This window comes from Apodemus sylvaticus, chromosome 13 (genome assembly GCF_947179515.1).
Source record: "Apodemus sylvaticus chromosome 13, mApoSyl1.1, whole genome shotgun sequence".
In the NCBI taxonomy this organism is placed as follows: Eukaryota; Metazoa; Chordata; class Mammalia; order Rodentia; family Muridae; genus Apodemus; species Apodemus sylvaticus.
This window is the reverse complement of record NC_067484.1, coordinates 31,475,405-31,490,118: the sequence shown is the minus strand read 5'-3', so window position 1 is coordinate 31,490,118 and position 14,714 is coordinate 31,475,405.

Here is a 14,714-nt window from a genome sequence, read left to right as displayed (position 1 = left end):
CTGCAAGGGACTTGCAGAGCGATCTGGATTCACGATGAGGGCGAGCGCAGGTCCAGCTGCTGCTGGAGCAGAAGACTGGGCTGAAGCACTAGTTCTGAAGCACTCAGTTCTGAAGGCGTGGCTGCTTTCTGGTAGGTAACCTCTAGAAAGGCCGAGGGCATTGATGGCTGGCTCAGATTTAATACATGATTGAAGGAAGCAGAGAGAATCACGAGCAATACCACTTTAGTGCCAATGATATTTATCTCTACTATATAAGTCATGTAGCACACGCACCATGATGCATCCAAAAGCCAAAAAATACATGCCATAGGCTCTTCTGGGCCCAAAGTGCCAGTCAATTATAATACAAGTAGACAGAGAAGAGAAGGGGTGGGGCAAGAGGGAAGAGGAGGGAGGGAACGAGAGAAGGAAAGAGGGAAGACAGAGAGGTAGGAAAAAAGAAAGGGGGAGGAAGGGAGAGAAAGAGAAGGAGGTAGAGAGATGGAAAGAGAGAAAAAGCAGAAATGTACAAACCTCCAAATGAATCAGCCAAGAGAGAGCTCCAGTGATGGAGAACCAAAGAGAAAAAACCCCAGCGGAAACACTACTGCTCCTTCTAGAGGGCAGACACACTGAACCAAGTGGCGTGGAGATGCAGAGCGATGTTGATGGACCTTGTCCAGATCCCACCTCTGCCTGATCTGGGTTCTTTACTTTTTCCTCAGCCTTTACTTTCTTCATTTTGTTCCATGGAGCAGATTTTACTCTGTAGTCATCTGGCAGAACTCACTCTAGAGGCCAGGTTCACCTCAGGTTCACAGAGATCTGCCTGCCTCTGCCAAGTGCTGAGGTCAAAGGATGTGTGCCCTCACACCCAGTTGGAATTTTGCTGTTCAGACATTCTTCTTTGGAACCCCTCTCTCTAATAATGAGTTGATCCGTGCGAGCATCCTTCACAGCAAAATGCTAATGGTACTGTGATTCTTGACTCCTGGCTGCTGACAGACCTGGAGCGGACTGCATGAGGCGGCCCTGCTCTCTCGGGTCTCGCTGTCTTTCTGTATGCCTCAGGGGGAGTTGGAGGGACACAGGGACAGGTCATGCACTGACACAGAGACTCAGAGAACTAAGGAGATTGCCAACACTGAAAAAGCAGAGCTGGGTTATAGTGGACTTTCAACTGAATTACAGATGCCAAGAGTAAGGACTGCCACAGATCCATTCCTTCTGAGGGAGTGGCTCCCACACACCTTGATTTGTGGCTCCTCGTCTCCAGATTGGGAGGAAACAGTCTTCTGTCTTCAAATAATCCAGCTTATGGTAATTTGGATGTCTTGGGTGGTCCTCGATAATAAACACACACTCTATATAAGTACTTTGGGAATGATTTCACATTATTTTATTAGTGATTTGGCTTCTTCTTATGCCATCATAAATAGAGTAGTTTGTTTTATACATCAAGTAATAGACTTTTAGCTATCAGTTGCTTTTCCTCCAAAGATTTTCATGTGATTTTTAAAAATCACTCATGGATATTTATTAGAAAAAAATTGTTCAAGCAGTCCAGTGAGACTCTTTCCTTCTCTCCCTGGCCCAACTATTCACCAGTCAGACTTTCCTATAGGTCTACCTATAGGAAGCGTTACTGATCTACACCACAGAGAAAGCCCTGGATGTCAGAGTGACCTTGTCATGACTAATAGGAAGTTGCCTTAATCTCTCACTGATAAAATAAAGACAACGTATACCTTCTCCAAAATTATAAGAAAATTAAATGAAGCATTTGATGAAAATGGGGGGTGGGGAGTGGAAGCTGGTCAGGTGGGGCAGGGACCCCAGAAGCAACACCTCTAGGAATGTCCTTGCTGGGCGCTGGGGATAAAGAAGAGACTTCAGCTTCCTTGTTACCTCTGCCCAGAGGCTGCAGATCGGACTATGCTTCAAACTGATAGGGAGCACTTCAAACTGATAGGGAGCACTTCAAACTGATAGGGAGCACTTGGACAGCGCATGCTCAGGCCATCAGGACTGAGCAGCTCAACCTCCTCCCTGAACTCACTGTGGTTTTCTGCTATAAGTCCTTTCAAAAGCTCCAGACTAGAAACTCAATGGAATTCTGTTTCCCTGGATCCCCTCTTGCAATGCAAGTGTCTTTCTTCCCTCTCTGTCTCTTGGTCTCTCTCTGTGTCTGTCTCTCTCTTTCCCTTCCTCTCTCTGTTCTTCCTCCCCTTTCTTTTCCTCCCTCTCCTTTCTTTTTTCCTTTCCTCCTTCCCTCTTAAGTGCCTGGTTATCTATAATAAACATCTCTCTAAAATTCACCCTCTAATGGTCCATGAATTTCATTCTTTGATTCTGAGAGACAAGAACTCAAAAGCCTCTGATTTGGGTAGCTTTGGTGGCTGTCAAGTTTTGGGAAGCCTGTCTCCCCCAAGCTTACCTCCCTAAGAACCAAGAAAGATTCTGTTGTGCTCAGACACTCCTGTGTTCCCATCACACCCCCTGTGACTGGGCACCGAGCTAAGGACTCAGATATGTTTCCTCAATTTGCCAAAATTCTATAAAGCCCCTCATTTTATTATATTTATTTATTTGTTTGTTCAGCTTGGGAGTTTGAACTTAGGGCCCTGTGCATGCTAGGCAGATGTTCTGCCACACTTATCTTTTTACTTTGTATTTATTTTGAGACAGGGTTTCAGTAACTTGCCCAGGTTAGCCTTGAACTCAGCCTACCGCCCAGGCAGGCCTTGAACTTTCACACTCTTTCTTTGCCACAGGCTCCTCTGTATTTAGGATGATATATAGGCCTGCATTTTAAAGATGAGGACATACAGTGATGAGTTACAGTTCTGGGTCACAGAACCCCAGCAGGAGGCATAGGGGCCTAGGGATAGCAGAAACACAGGATCCTTTCTGTTTCTTGCTCAGATAAACCAGCATTGAGAGAGAGAGAGAGAGAGAGAGAGAGAGAGCAACTCCTGCTCTGCCCTGCAATACCCTGTTCATACTTTGATGTCAGAACATTGTCTGCACTCAGCACTGGAGGACATTCTTGGACCTTTGTCACTGTTCATCCTTGGCTATATATATGTATATGTATATTATGTATATGTATGTGATGTATATGTGTGTATATGTATGTATATGTATGTGCATGTATATGTATGTGTATGTAGATATAGATGTATATATATGATGTATATATACACATATATGTATATGATGTATGTGCATGTGCATATGCATGTACATGTGTATGTATATGCATGTATATGCATGTGTATGTGCATGTATATGTATGTATTTGTATGTGTATGTATGTGTATATATGTATGTGTATGTATGTGTATGTGTATGCATGTGTATGTAGATGTATGTATATGTATATATGTACACACATATATGTATGTATGTGCATATATACACACACACACACATATATATGTATATATATATATTTGAGGGACATGAGTATATCTATTTTTACCAGTGCTGAGAGCAAGACTTGCCAAGGCTGCACATCCTGTGACTGGCAGATCTGGGTTTTAATGTAGCTCTATCTGAAGTGAGTTCCCTTTGCAGGGATTCATTCCGGAGAGGAGGAAGGCCAAGAATACTTTCCAGTGGCACAAGAGCAATGGCCGTGAAGCTTGTCCCTGGGGAGCACAATGTGTGGACCAGGCTGTGACGGCTTTGCTTAGAGGAAGTGGAAAGGCGGGGAGAGGATTCATAAAGGACATGAGCTTAGAGAAAAGTCCAAACAGGATTTGCACTGTCTGATCTTAGAAATTATCCTAGTCGCTAAGTAACAAAGAGAGTAGTGGTTTTCTTTTGGCTGTAACAACGAATCTAGCAAAAACCCACATAGGGAAGGAAGGTCTTGAGAGTATAGGCCCTCAGAGTGGGGAAGGCAAAGTATCTGTGGTGTGAGGCATCCCGTCACATTGTGTCTGAAATCAGTAAATTCAGGCCTGTTGGTGCTAGCTGGCTTTCTTTTTTCTTCATTCCAGGACTGGAATGTTGCAACCCTCATCCCCAGTAGATTGTTCCCTTTGGTGAAGTCTGTCTGTAAATGACCCTTACAGACACATCCTGAAGTGCATCTCTTAGGTAATTCTAAATCCAGGCAAGGATCACAGGCAGTTTAAGAAAATCAATGACTGCCCTGACTTGAGACCCACCCCATGGGAGAGAGAAAACCCCTGATACTAATAATGATATTCTGCTAGGCTTGCAAACAGGAGCCTAGCATAACTGTCTTCTGAGAGGTTTCATTCAGCAGCTGATGGAAACAGATGCAGAGACCCACAGCAAGCCAGAAGCACAGGCTGGACCAAGTGCTCCCATGATCAGGCACATATCTCCTGGGGACATGAATGCAGAAGGCTGGAAAGAGGGATTTGAAAATTGACACTAAGTCTCTTGAACAAGGTGGAACCAGAGAACGCGTGAAAACCATCAAAACCGAGTGAGAAACAAGTTCGGAAGTGTGTGGTGCAGTGGCTGGGATGTAGTGGGTGCTTAGGAAGTGCCCATTTGCCTGCCCTGTCTCAGGCACTGCTGTTGATTTACTGGGAATAGCGAGACAAAACAATAGGGCTGGCTATATCACAGGGCCACACGAAAGATGCCTAAAGGCTTGCTGAACTTTGGACAGATAAGGAAACACAGGTGGCCTGAGAGTGAAGTGGCATCAGGTGGTAAGTATCAGGTAAGGCTGTAAAAGACACAGGGAGAAATACCCAGCACTTGTGCCTCCATCTCAGAGGGACGAAATTGTCTCACTGCTACTTCATAATGTAATCTTGCTACTGTTAATGAGTTGTAATGTAAATATCTGAAATGTTGGATATGATATGTGACCCCCAAGAGGGTTGGGGCCCACATGTTGAGAACTACTTTAGAGTCTAAACCAACCAAGTGCATCAGGTCCCCCTTTCTCCCAAGCTTATATAAGCAGTAAGAACTGCTGAGTGAGTTTCAGACTGAGCTGCCTGAATGTTGTACAGTTTCCAGTTTTCATGAGCTGTCACACATGCGGATGACACCACTGTCTCTAAGTCATTTCTGCTCCTGTTAAGTAACTTGTTCTAGTTTTGCTTTTCTTTTACTGCGATAAAACATTGACTAAAACCAACCTGGAAAGATAAGAGTTTATTTCATCGTAAACCTTACAGTTGTTAATCAAGAGGCCAGGGCAAGAACTGCAGGCAGGAAGCTGGAAGCAGAACAGAAGCAGAGACTACAGAGGAATGCTGCTTACTGCCTGCTCCCTCTGGCTGGCTCAGGGACTTTTCTTACACAGCCCGAGCCCATTTGCCTAGGCATGGCAACACCCACAGTGGGTTCAGTATCAACTATCAGTTAATAAAATGCCCTACAGGTATGTCTACAGAGCAATAGGATGGAGGCGGCTCCTTCTTCCTAGGTGACTCTGCTCGGCTTGAGTTGACAAACTACCATATAACCCTTTACTCATAATCCTATAAATAACCCCCAAAACTCATTGCTTCCCTAAGGTAGACACGGGTGGCACCTGAAAGCAAAATCAGGCAGAGATGAAAATATTCTTGATCTCTATAGTTTGAGGCTGCTGTACTGAAACAGTGAGGGGGCCCAACCTTTTTGAGGGATGAAGGTTTATATTCAAAGGGACATATATGTATATGTATGTATATAATGTATATGTATATGCATATGATATATATGTGTATGTATATGACACATATGATGTATATGTGTATATGATGAATATGTATATGTATATACATATGATGTATATGATATGTATACAATGCATATATGTATATATAGTGTATATGTATATACATATGATATATATGTTGTATATGTATATAATGTATATGCATATGATATATGCCTTTGTACACATGTATGTATATTATATATATATGCACATGCATGTATAACTAACATGAAGCTACAGCTATGTTTTGTGGCTTGACTGGAAGCATGGCAGGGTGCTTTGTATACCCAGGCATACTGCTTCTCTTCCTGTCGTGCAGGTTACCTCTCATTTAGCCTTTCCCATCAGGCAGCACAGGATTCCTGGGAACGTTTTCATTCAGTGGGGAACAGAAGTGTGAGAAGTGTGACCCTTAGACTATCTCTTCTCTGGGAAGGGTGGTTTCAAGTGTGATACCCAAAGTAAGTCACCGTGGAATCTGGATTGTCTTGGGTTTGAGGCAACTAGTTTTCTGCCTACTTCCTTTCTGTCTAAAAAAACAGGGCATTGATTCCCTTTGTAAGGTAATATCCATTAGACAAAACTTCCTTTATGACAGGACAAAACTACACTGAGCTCATGCATCCTCTCTGAGGTGACACACACACACACACACACACACACACACACACACATACACACACACACACACACACACACACAGACACACACGCATGCATGCACACACCGCAAGGCTGGTTAAATGGTCCCTATTCATCCTACATTTCTTAGCCACTGTCTTACAACTCATTAACACCTTGCCAAGTTCCCAAACCTCTTTTCTTTGTCTGGCCTCCTCTTTATATTCTATAACCTCTGTTAGGATTGACATATAAGCTGCTTGTCTGCCCCTTCAGTTACTTCCCTCTGAATTCTAGGCATATCCATACTGCAGGCATAGGTTACTCCCACTCTGTTATTATATCTTTCATGGGATTTAGCAGCGCAGCAGTCACAACACACAAGGGGCAGAGGACAGCATCCCCCTCCCTCAGTACTGACTATGGCATCTGAGGGCTAAGACTGCACAAGAAAGGAAGCAAGAGAAAACATTGTGCAGATGCATGCTACCGGATGGTCACAGATTTCCCTCTGGAAAGGAATGCCAGGCCATCAAGATGGGGGAGGGGGTGTGAACCAGGGGCAAGGGGTGCAGATCACTTCACTCAACTTCAAAAGAATAACTTACCATAAAAATATCATATTAATTTTACAAGGGATAATTTCCCAGGGAAGACATGAGATTGTGAGTCTTACAAACTATCCACCCTTAATTCATGGGTAGTTTTGACACGGATTATTTGACTCTTAGTGGAGTGCGGGTTCATTCTGAAGAGCCTGGGCATAGTTTGGACAGATGCTGAGGTAAGTGTAGTTCATTTCCTTCACCCTTACTTCATTGGGAGGAAATATCAGGCCCAGCCCCCGTCCTTTCTTGTTGTATATGGTCATCTCTCAGAAACTCTACTAATGACCAGGTTATATCGGCATTACATAGTCAAGTAGCCCATTCAGTTTGCTCAAAAGAGCACAGACATAATCAGGCATGTGCCTGAATGGGCAATTCGCACTGAATAGGGCAAATATTTGGACCCAAGTGTAGGTCAGCAACAACCAATTGAAATATTGATAAAAGCGGCCTGTGGGAACCAGCCGCACATAAAGGAGAGAAGAAAAGAAAGAAAAAAAGAGGAGGTTCTTCAGGGGCAAGGCAGGGCACAGGACCACAGGGGGTGATTTGTCTGCTCCACAAGGAGGGAGGTGGCTTCACTGGGGTGGCAGCAAAGCTGGCGGATGGCTGGCTATTGTGGTCCCAGAAAACTGTGTGCTCAAACTGGATTGTGTTGTTCCCAAAGCAGAGTCCATCGTTTATCACGAGAGTGCCGTGAAACTTTCTAACAGGAACCCTCTTGTCTGATTTACCACACATTACTTAAAAGGGAATTAGGTTCAAGTCTGTGTGTGGATTCTTCATCCTCCCTATTCAGACACCAGATCTCACCAAGCTTAGATTTTTAGACTCAAAACCATGCCTCAAAACCCCAGTAACTGACAGTTTTAGGTAACACCTTCCCCCCACCCCCAGGCCCCTGACATCCACTCACCCATGACGATGATGTTTAGCCAGTCCAAATCTCTGTCACGCAGAGTCAACGTCTACCATGCTCACAGCCTGTTTCTAATCCCTGGCTCCGCGGGTGGACTCTTCTAAAACATCCACTTGGTATGTGTGCAGCATTAGGCTCCACTGCCACACTCAGCCACATCCTCCTGCTCCTCAAAGGATCAGACATTCTAAGCTACCTTATCTTGAATAGTCAGTGTCGTAGTTAAGGTTTTACTGCTGTGAACAGACACCACTCCCAGAGCAACTCTTATAAGGACAACATTCAACTGAGGCTGGTTTACAGGTTCAGAGGTTCAGTCCATTATCAATTAAGGTGGGAACAGGGCAGCATGGTGCAGGGAGCAGACAGGCATGGTGCAGGAGGAGACAGATCTCTACATCTTCATCTGAAGACTGGCTTCCAAGCAGTTAGGATGGGGCTCTTAAAGACCACAGCCACAGTGACACATTTCCTCCAACAAAGCCACACCTACTCCAACAAGGCCGCACCTTCTAATAGTGCCACTTCCTGGGCCAAACATATTCAAATCACCACACTCTACTTTTTGGGAATTTCGTCCTCTTTGTGTACCTGAAACTCTTCCACAGGTCTAGACTAAGCCATTGAGCTTTCCTCTGACAACCTCCAGGGAGCAGTGATAAGGCAAAGAACTCCCTTTCCTTCCCACGTCTTACTGTGCTTTGGAGTGCTATTCAAAACCTGGATAATTGTGGAGCTAGGGAAGGCATTTGGTACCCAGGCTTCTTTGACTGGACAAGAGGGGGCTTGATCGTGGTCTTCGGCCCTGAGAGCTATGATGATCTTCAGAGGAGGGAGAAGTAACTTTCTGAGCTTGCTCGGCTCATCATGGAATAGGTTGAGAGAAAGGAGCTTGGGCTATGAGTTACATTTGGGGTTGATATTGGGTATGAAAGAAACGCAAACCATGTGGGATACACGTGCAACCTTGTTTCCAAAGACCATGGAAGAGCTTTTGTTCCCCTGGAAATCCATGAGTCAAGAATGTTTATCAACCCTGGAGTTTCAACCCTGTTGGTGAAGACAACTGGCATCTAGAATAAAGAGCTGTTGGAGGAGGAAGGGATTTGTTTTTTAAAAGCACCTTAAAGGGCAGTTAACACCCAAGCCAGTCTGGGAAGTGATGGCCGTGTGAACTGCAGGGAGCGATGTGGGGATCTCTAGGTGAGTACCACAAGGCCAGGCTGCCCACTGGTCAATGTGTTTATAAGTCACTTGTAGTTTGTAGGATATGACGTGTAAGATAAATTGTATGTTATTAAATTGCTGATGAAATATGGCACTGGCATGCTTGGTGGTGAGAGTAGAGATTATGAAGGGCACAGGGACTTTTCAGGGTGTACCTGGCTGAGCGAGTGGGCTCATGAGCTGTGTCTACTGAAGCCCAGGGGCCATAATGACCTAATGTCCTGGTTAGTTTTTCTGTCAATCTGATATAAGCTGGAGTCACCCAGGAAGAGGAAACTTCAATTGAGAAAATGTCCCCTGTAGGCAAGTCTCTGAGGACATTGTATTTTCTGGATGAATCACTGACGTGGGAGCCTTCAGTCCACTGGGAGGTGGTCCTAGGTATTATAAGAAAGCAAGCTGGTCAAACCAAGAGAAGCAAGTCAGTGACGTGCACTCTTCCATGACACATGCTTCAGTCCTCTCTCGGCTCCTGCCTTGAATTCCTGCCCTGAATTCCCTTCATGATGAACTACAAGTACCAGGTGAAATAAACTCTTCCAGGTTCCTTTTGATCATAGCAATAGACACCTAACCTATATACTTGATCTCACGGGAACTTTGTGAAGCAGGATTTATATGTGGCTAAGGAAGAGCAGTTGCAGAAAAGTAAAGAGGTTGATCTTACAGTTGTCTGGTGGCAGCAAGACACTGGGGAGGAAAGGGTGTGTGTTTCTTTCCCCCCATTACCCTCAGGGAATACATGGTACCCACTGGGCATAAAAGATGTACTACCATACCTCCCTTGAGCACGGTTCTTCAGCCTTACTGTGACTCCAGCTGCAGAGGCTCCAATACCCTCTTCTAGTTTCCATGTGCACCTGCACACATATGACATACACATAAACCTACATGCAAATAAAAATAAACCATAAGAACTAAAACAAAAAACAAAAAACCCCCGTTTGCCCCTATCATTTATTTAATAATATAAAAGAACAACTTTGTTTTCAGCTGTTACCGTCTCAGAATAGTGTTGTTCAAAGCACGTTTTGTTAAGCATTAACACAAATCATTCATTAAAATGCTGTTTCCCAGGCATTTCCTCCAAAACACACTTCCCTGGGATCTCTAGGGAAGGGTAAAGAATTTGTTTCACCACGGCTACAGGCAGTTCCTATCCTTGGTAAGGCTGAAGAACTGTGCTCAAGGGAGGTATGGTAGTACACAATGTTATTGAAGTACCCTGCAGACCCATACAGAAGGATGGAAACTTCAAAACACCCATAAACACCACAGCCAAGCCAGGCCACTGTTGGCCTCCCATCACTGCGTTTGCTGGATTTAATTCTTCAGTTTGTGTGGAGGTTTCCTTCTGAAGTTCCCAGAGGGAACACCTAGTCTGGAGGACTGTAGTGTCATTTGGTATTACTGTTGGAACCACACTCTTTTCTGTCCGTCTTTCCTGGGGCTTTCTCTTCCAATTAGGGAAGTCCTAATGCATGCCTGTCAGGACGTTTTTTTCAGCCCCAGTAAAAGGTATGAGTTGCTACCATCTGTGTATTAGTTAAGCCTGTCTTCTTGACAGAGTTTAGGAAACAGATCTTGGCATGTCAGTGAGTGTTTCTGAAGACTTTTAATTGAGGACAGAGGGGCCACCCTAATCTAAATACATGTTGGTCTTCCAGACTGATCATAAGGGAAAAGCAGAAGGAAAAAAAAAACCCAGTGGGTACTAGCATTCCAGGCTCTGCTTGTGACTCTAGAAACCTCGGGCTGTTGCAGGCACACTGAAGTTGCTCATGAATATGCTACCTGCCTCATGAATATTCATAAACCCATAGACAACTCCACAGCCCAGAACCCACACACAGTGCTGATACCTTTAGAGGCTTTAAAGGCAGTCGGTGCTAACATCTCAGGAGCTCCTTCTTCACTTTGCTAAATAAACATCTGCTCAATCTGTCCCTTGACTGAATTCTTTCCTCTGAGAAGACAAGATCTGAGAGGCCCTTGCAACAGGCTTGTCTGCAACAAAACTACAAAACAAATAAAAAATAGTTGCAATGTAAAGAAGACCACAGCAGAACGTTCCCTAGCACCAAGGAGACAGAAGAAACCTCTTTAGCTGAGTCAGTCACTATTTCTAGCTGCCTACATGGTTTTTTAAAAAAAGGTGTGTGTGTATTTTTAGTCTTCTCAAACATAGATGTCAATCCAAGGAGGCTGTCTATGATTTGATGAGGCTGTAAAACCATTCTTTAGCAAATGTTTGTTGAACAAAAGCACCTCGCCCTAACCCCACACTGGCTTCCGTCCCAGGAGGCCTTTCTCCACTATTATCCCATGAGTCTCTGTGGCGAAGTTGTTAAACAAGCACCAATGTTTCTTAAGGCCATTTCGGGAGTTGAGTGACTGAAAATGTATCAAGTCATAGACTTTTAAAAAGTAAGCATTCTCACCTCACCTTGCATGTGGACTCATACCAACTTCAAGATCTGGGCCTCTCTGTCTTCTCCTTGTACGTGAAGCATCACAGAGCACTTCATTGCTTTACTCTTTCACGTATGCCATATTTCATATTTATAAACCACTGGCAACTGTTTACAGTTGTCTTCTTTAAACACCAGAGGCACTGCAATACAGCAAAGGGGCAAATCGGTTAAATACATTTTTCTTCCAAATATTTATAGTAACCTTGGCCCCCTCTGACTTGATCAAGTTGTGTTTTTGTGGCTACTTGTTTATACCACACCTCTTCAAAGTATTTACCTTAGAGAGCATGGGCAGAAAAGAATGTTAGTGAACTCACTTTTGTAGCCCTGTTCAATGTTGACCTCTGTAATTACACTATGCTGACTTGGGGCCACACCAGCATTGCCTGGTTGTGTGACTGTCCTGGCTCCTTCCCACACTTCCAAGTTTGTGTCTGTGCCTTTGGATTTAGCATCCATCTGCTTCAAGGAAGACCCCCAGCTAGCATAGTGCATAGCATAGTTATTAGGAAAAAACTCCACTAAGCTCATCTCCTCCTCAGGTGAGAATACACATTCCTCACAACCCGCAATACCCACGGTTTCCTTCTTTGTAGCTAGAACTAGTAACAGAAAGGAGCCGGGAACCTTTCAGTAGATAATTTGTGTTGGTTTGACATGAGAGTCTCCCTGTGTTGTTCAGGCTGGTCTTGAACTGTTGGCCTCAAATGACCTTCTTACCCCAGCCTCCCAGTGGTACTGTCTAGCATTTTTGAGCATAATAGTTCAGCAGTCATCTTCCCCTTTTATATGGGTGTGTGTGTCATGTGACATACATGTCTATGTATGTATGTATGTATGTATGTATGTATGTGATGTGGAAGGTACATGGTGGCCAGTTCCCTCCACCTTTATCCATGTGTCATTGAACTCAGGCTGCAAATCATGCTGCAAATGCCTTTACCTGCTCAACACCTCTCCATCCCTCCATTATTTATATGTATTTACTAAACTAAGTCAGTAAACTGGACTCGTGTATTTACTAAATAAACTTCTTTTACTATAAAATATGACAATCCCATTACAGAAAACTCAAAACAGAAGGAATAACTAGGAATCTTGCCAGTTAAACCATTGTTGTTTTGATTACAGGTGAATTTGTGAGTTAAAACGAAACTTTTCTGACAGGGCAGAACGGAAGGAGTCAGTTGTCAAGTCATCAGAACATCTTCATAGCCCATGGCGATCTGGGGTAAATAACCCCGCTAAACAGGGCTACGCTAACTGTGGAGCAGAGCTCTGCCTTGCGCCTGGCTTCTAGACCTTTCTGGCAGCCCGTCCAGATGGACTGCAGAGAGGAATCAGGTGTCCCTTTGAGCTTGCCTTTAGTAGGCTGATTCTAGTGAGGGGCAGTGTTGTGCAGCCTTGAACAGCTAAATCGTCACACAGGTTTCTAGGGCAAGCCACCGTTCAGTCTGGTGCCGGGTAGGCAGAGGTTTTGGCACTTCGAGGGGTTTTAGGCAGTCACTCAGAGGACCTGATTCGTTCAAAGAGTTCTGGAAAAGCAGCTAACAAGGAAAGCTCTCCAACTCCATCCCTTCCCACAAGCCAAGCCCCTCGGGCTCACTCGGCCAGTGGGTTTTTCCATTGTAGCAGTACTTACTGCCTCCTGGTGGTTGTTCAGAAGAAGACCGCCTGAAGGAGAAGGAGAAAGGGCAGGAGAGACATTTTCAGTCACCCTGGAGCCTAGAACTTAGCTGTTTTACATATAAATACAACTAAAAACAAGAACCACGCTCACCTACAGTAGTACTTAAAGTTAGAAAACGACGGTTATGCTTACATTTCGTAGGGACATCATTATTAAGAAATAGTCACCTATACAATGTAGCTCCTGGGATATTTGTCACCAATAGTCAGTTACTGTTTATGGCCAGCATATTCAGGTTGGTGCCAAGAGCTGGCCAGACTACTTACATCTTCCAGAGTGCTTGTGCGAGCATTTACATATTTAAATACATATTAACTTATCCAAATGAGTTTTCTTGTCTTTATTCTTTAGATTAGGATGTTAGAGTAAATGTGGGTGTGGCGAGTCTTGTAATCTGCACACTACGTTTTAAGATATTATAGGAGAGAGTTACTTGATTCTCTCACAAAAGGGGAATTTAGTGTAGCCCGGTGGAGTATTGTGGCTCGCGCTGGCCGATCCGTGGGTTGAGAAACATGGAAACTGGCTGGGTGCTGGAACGCAGCAACTCTGGGCTCTGTTTCGTCACACTGCTGAGCCTTCCCACGGAGCTACTGTCATGAGGTGCCCATTCCCCGCCTGCACCTGCTTGTTACATAGGTGAGGTGTTGGCGGAGTGCGGAGTAGATGGGGGATTTGGTTGGACCCTAAGAAGCTGGGTGCTGGATCGAAGTCTGAGGATTGCGGTAGAAAAGGCTCTTTCTCTAAAAAGCTGTGTACCTTCTGTCCTATGCCACCCAGCCTCGTAATCGACCTAGAATATCAGCTTGCCTTCGCCCATCAGATAAAACAATACAGGGCCAATATGTTGTGTATTCTGAAAGCTAAACTATCTTCATTAAATCTAGGCCATTATTAGAGTCATCTTGCGCAGACAAAAATATTACCTTGTCCAGAACCTGGGGTCTGAAGAAGCGAGGGCTAGTGTGTCCAAGAGCCTTCCTGGGAGCGCGGGTGATCAGCCTGCCAGCTGGACTGCACACATGGCGTCCCTAGGCCCCCTCCTCCCGCCCCGCCCTCCAGCTGTACTTGAAGCTTTTGTTTTGACCACTCCACCAGGAAGGCTGCCATCCAAGGCTTACCAACTGGGACAAACAGGTTTGTTCTGAACCTAAGTAGTCTGGGAACAGCCTCCCGCGGGAGCTGCTGAGGCAGCTCTGCGTGCGACTCACTCGCTCCATCTGCTGGGCATTCTAGAAAGTGCAAGAGACCCTTGAAATAATAGAAGGTAATCTATGGAGGTCAGTGGATGGTGCTTCTCGCTTGCTACAATTTGACTCAGAGGGATATGCGTAAGAAAAATATTATCCTGATTTCAGATGAGGAATATTGGACTCTTGGGTGGAATTTTTGGCTCAAGTTCATATTGACATTAAGAGGCACACTTGATTCTGTAACTACACAGTAGTAGGAAAAGTTAGTGTTGGGTACTTTATATATTAAGCAACTTC